Raw genomic sequence first — 5,698 nt, 5'->3', positions numbered from 1 at the left:
TCTCAAGCCAGATGGGGTTTTCAGCTACTCCAAGACAAAAGCCCTCCTGGAACAGCTGAGTGCTACGCCTATAGGAAGGCTGTTTACTCTCGTTGTTCATCATTTGGGTTAAATAGGTGTTAACGCCAAACAGATTTTTGAGAGGATGGCAGAAAAGTCCTTACCCCGGTAGAAACAAGGAAAAGCATCAAAAGTTCTCCTGCATTGCAGAAGAAGCCTACAGAAAGAGGTGTTTGCAGACCTCAGTGGCTCTATTCGACAGCAACTGGGAGAGATCGTGGCCTCCAAATGCTTTTCATTCTGAAGTTTGTTACAAAAAAATGGGGGTGAGGGAGCAGTCCCAAGATATTTGGCTGGCTGAAAGCATTTCAGAGAGCTGTTAGATTCTGATTTCATGCACCAAAAGGAAAGGGAATTCCCTCAAGAAAATTGGACTCCATCTCTCAAAAAATTCCTACAACTTTTTGCCTCATCTAACATCTATTTCTGACATTAAAATGTCTAGCTAGGGACAGCTGTTTCTTCTTCATGAATAAATATATAGAGAAATTTATTTCATAGCATAGGATATAGAATTATTTCATTTGCTTAGCTTGATTTCTATGTTTCTTCTTTCTTTTTAATTAGCTAAAGGTCAAGGAGATGCCTTTCTTAGTAATATTTATGTCTGGGAACATCTCTTCCCACTAAGTAAAGGCAAAAGCTCTGCAGTGCTTTCTTCATGGAAAACGCAGCAGAAATGCTTATAGCTGGAAGAAGCCTACCTTGAGCTTTTTTTATTATTATTATTCATATATATATACAGCAAAAAACATAACTAAATAATTTGCCAGCTCAGCTGTCATGCATCCATCGTGCTGTAAAATATCCTGATTTTCCTCTGGTGAAACGGGAGTTTTATGGGTTGGGGTCTGGGGTTTTTTTGTATTGTTCTTCCTACAGCTTCTTATTTACACGATGCTTGTGCTGACTATAAAATTCAACCTGCTGGGCAGTCTTTTGTGTGAGAGCTAGCTTCCCTGTCCCTACTTCTGATCCCAGGAGCACATGAGATGCAGAAGACAGGAGAAGTTCTGGTTGTGACTCAGCTTTAGGAGATCTGAACACAAATCCCTCAGGTCACTTGGGGAAGCTGGGACACCCTGATTTGGCAAGGGTTGTGAAGGGCAACATAAAGGGCTTCTACAGGTAGATCAGCAGCAAACCAAAGCCTAGGGAGAATGTGGGCTCACTGCTGAATGGGGCAGGGGACCTGGTGACAGAGGACATGGAAAAGATGGAAGTACTCAATGCCTTCTCCTCAATCTTTACTGTCAAGACTGACCTTCAGGAATCCCAGACCCTTGAGACCAGAGGAAAAGTCTATGGCAAGAAAGACTTACCCTAGGTGGAGGAGGACCAGGTTAGGAAATATTTAAACAAACTGGACAGACACAACTCCACAGTTCCTGATGAGATGTACCCACGAGTGCTGAAGAAGTTGGCCAATGTCACTGCAAAGTCATTCTTGATTATCTTTGAAAGGTCATGACAATTGGGAGGTTCCTGAGGATGGGAAGAGAGCAATAGTCCCTCCTGTCTTTGGGAAGGGCAAGAGGAGGATCCAGAGAACTACAAGCCAGTCATCTCACTTCGGTTGCTAGGAAGACAATGCAGCAAATAATCTTGGAAACCTTTTCCAAACACTTTAAGGATAATAAGGTTATTGGTAGAAGTCAGCATGGATTTATGAAGTTAAAATGGGGTTTGACCAACCTGAGACCCTTCTACAATAAAGTGACTAACTCTGTGGACAAGTGGAGAGTAGTGGATGATGTTTATTTTGCCTTCAGTAAGGCTTTCAGCACTGCCTCCCCTAACATCCTCCTAGACAAACTGATGAAATAAGGACTAAATAAGTGGATGGCAAGGTAGACTGAAAATGGGCTGAACTGCTGGGCTTAAAGGGCTGTGATGTGTGGCACAAAGTCCAGCAGGAGGGCACCATTAGCAGTGTGCCCCTGGGCCCCAAGTTCACAGCTTTGTTGATAACGTGGACAACGGAACAGAGTGCCCCTCAGCAAGTTTGCAGACATCACAGCCTTGGGAGGCGTAGTTGATCTCCCTGATGGCTGTGCTGCCAGTCAAAAGGACCTCAACAACCCAGAGAAGCAGGCAACCAAGCATCTCGTGAAGTTCAACAATGGGAAGTCAACATGGATTCACCAAAGGGAAATCAAGCATGATAGCCTTCTATGATGGAATGACTGGCTGGGTAGATGAGGGGAGAGCAGTGGATGTCGTCTACCTGGACTTCAGCAAGGCTTTTGACGCTGTCTCCCATCACATCCTCATAGGTAAGATCAGGAAGCGTGGGTTATGTGAGTGGACGGTCAGGTGGATTGAGAACTGGCTGGATGGCCGAGCTCAGAGGGTTGTGGTCAGTGGCGCAGAATCTAGTTGGAGGCCTGTAGCTAGCAGTGTCCCCCAGGGGTCAGTCCTGGGTCCAGTCTTGTTCAATGTATTCATCAATGACCTGGAGGAAGGGACAGAGTGCACCCTCAGGAAGTTTGCTGATGATACTAAACTGGGAGGAGTGGCTGTGCTGCCATTCAGAGGGACGTGGACAGGCTGGAGAGGTGGGCAGAGAGGAACCTCCTGAAGTTCAACAAAGGCAAGTGCAGGGGCCTGCACCTAGGCAGGAATAACCCCATGCACCAATACAGGCTGGGGGTTGACCTGCTGGAAAGCAGCTCTGCCGAGAAGGACCTGGCAGTGCTGGTGGACAACAAGTCAAGCATGAGGCAGCAATGTGCCCTTGTGGCCAGGAAGGCCAATGGTCTCCTGGGGTGCATTAGGCAGAGTGTTGCCAGCAGATGGAGGGAGGTGATCCTGCCTCTCTACTCAGCCCTGGTGAGGCCTCCCCTGGAGTACTGTGTCCAGTTCTGGGCTCCCCAGTACAAGAGAGAAATGGAGCTCCTGGAGAGAGTCCAGCAGAGGACTACGAAGATGAAGAGGGGACTGGAGCATCTCTGCTATGAGGAAAGGCTGCGAGAGCTGGGCCTGTTCGGCCTGCACAAGAGAAGGCTCAGGGGGGATCTGATCAATGTGTACAAGTATCTGAAGGGAGGGTGTCAAGAGGATGGGGCCAGACTCTTCTCAGTGGTGCCCAGCGACAGGACGAGAGGCAACAGGCACAAACTGAAACACAGGCAGTTCCATCTGAACCTGAGGAAAAAACGTCTTTCCTGTGAGGGTGACTGAGCACTGCAAGAGGTTTCCCAGAGAGGTTGAGGAGTCTTCTGCGCTGGAGATATTCAAAACCTGCCTGGACACGATCCTGTGCAATGTGCTCTAGATGACTCTGCTTCAGCAGAGGGGATTGGACTAGATGATCTCTGGAGGTCCCTTCCAACCTCAACCATTCTGTGAGTCTGATTCTGTAATTGCTAAGTGCTGCACCTGGGGACAAATAACCTGGTGCCCTGGGGCAGGCTGGGGAGCTACTACCAGGAAAGCAGCAATGAGCGGCAATGCACCCCTGTGGCAAAAGCGACCAACAGCCTCCTGGGCTGCACAAGGAACAGCATTGCCAGCAGGGCGAGGGAGAGGAGCCTTCCCCTCTGCTCACCACTGGGGAGGCCACAGCTGGAGAGCTGGGCCCAGGCCTGGGCTCCCCAGGGCAGGAGAGAGGTGGACCTACCAGAACGTGTGTAGCAAAGGACCATCAAGATGCTTAGGGGCTTGGAGCCTCTGCCCTGCGTGGAGAGGCTGCGAGAGCTGGGCCTGCTCAGCCTAGAGAAGAGGCGGCTCTGGAGGGTTCTCACTGTGTATTAATAAATGCCTCTATGAATACCTGAATGGAGGGTAAAGAAGACAGAGGCAGCCTCTTCTCAGTGGTGCCCAGGGAAAGGCCAGGAAGCAACAGGCACACACCGAAAGAGAGGAAATTCCATTTAAACATAAGAAAAAAACTTCTTTACTATGAGGTTGATTGAACACTGAAACAGGTTGCTCCGCGAGATCTTGGAGTCTCTGTCCTCGGCGATAACTCAAAGCCCACCTGGACCCGGCCCTGAGCAACCCATTCTGTATGAGGCTGGCTCAGAGGAGCTCCCGAGGCCCCTTCCGCCCTCAGCCCTTCTCTGACACTGTGGGCTGCACCTTTCCCATGGACCAAGTCACCATGCATCCACAAATGTGAGGATCATGAAAAACAGGAGGTAGCAGATAACAGTTCAGCACCCTCAACAGCGAGGAGGCGTCATTGAGGGGGGGAGGAGGGTCAGAGAGAATCTCTGAAATTCCCACGCATTTATCATCACTCAAAACTTTCCATGACTGACAGAAGCAGAAATTTGTGTCTTCCCCTGATGCCAAGGGAGCAAGTCACCAAGCTCGTGCTCGCCCTCTCGCTCATCTTCCATGGCTTCTGCTTCCTGGCTCGCCACAGCAAACAGTCATCAGCACTGTATCTAAAAGCACCTAAAATGGGATCTCTTTCTATGTTTTCTGCTCAGATTATTTGCACAGGATGATACACAACTGCAGAGAAGAAGCCCTGTCATATGCCACCAGCTACCTCTCAAGAGTTTCAAGCTTTTAAAAAAGGTTTATGCTGTTTCCTAGAACTACAAGGTCTCCTGTAAGATGAGATCAAGTTAAAATCCTCAGTTCAGAGAAATGAAAATTTAAAATAGCATTATATCGGAAAGCTACTTATTCCTAGACCAGTTCTTATACAGGTAAAATGAAGACTTAGGTAACAGGACTCACATCTAGGCTTACATTTTCATGTAAGGTAAAGGTGGGTGACTTTTTCACAGTCTTGTACTGTGCTTCCTGTTTTTTTTTTTCTACCAGAATAATTTAATATAATAGCCCAGAAACATTTACAGATGGGACTGTAGAATTCAGGTATATTTATTTTCTAGTGTATTAACCAAATGATGCACTTACGTTTGAGCAGCATCAGATTGATGCCGATTTCATCATCATTTATTTAACTTTCTAGAACACGTTCCCTTGCAGGAATGCTGCTTCCTTTTTTTCCAAAAGTTCAAAGTATTTTCAGCGTTATTACATGACGAATTTGTAAGCTAGTCAAAAGACGCTCTCAATCTTTCAAAACACTTGGCACAAAAAATAAAATACTATATTGCCTTTAAGTTCTCTAATTTTAAGGCTTAAAATGTGATATGGTTCAGACTGTGAACTACATGTGGATTTAATTTCACAATGAAATTTTAATAAAAATTCTCCTTAGGGCTTACCTTAAATACAATTAGGTGTGAAATTTTGCTTATCCAGCCTAGAGCCAGAATTTCCAGTAATGAGGCCAATAGTATAAGCGCTGATCTTAAAGTGCGACAGTGCATCTATGTTTTTGTGTGTGTGTGTGTGTGTGTGTGTGTGTGTGTGTGTGTGTGTGTGTGTGTGTGTAACGCACACACTGCAGACCAACATGCTGACAGGGCTTTTCACACCAGCAGTTGGTTTATGCCCAGAGGAGTGAGAGTTTGGACTTCTAACTATCATCATAACATTAATGCTATAAGCTGTAACTGAAAATATCTCATTTAAACAAATACCTTTCTGTATCATCTTAATCTTTTAATGTTAGCTGTGCCTTCTGGACATGACTTGCTCATTTTAGTTTTTTAAATATAAATATTTTTTAAATTATTTCAGATTTAAGTGACTGATTTTTAAGATAATT

This window comes from Struthio camelus, chromosome 1 (assembly GCF_040807025.1).
Source record: "Struthio camelus isolate bStrCam1 chromosome 1, bStrCam1.hap1, whole genome shotgun sequence".
Taxonomy (NCBI): domain Eukaryota; kingdom Metazoa; phylum Chordata; class Aves; order Struthioniformes; family Struthionidae; genus Struthio; species Struthio camelus.
Note: the sequence above shows the minus strand (reverse complement) of the source record.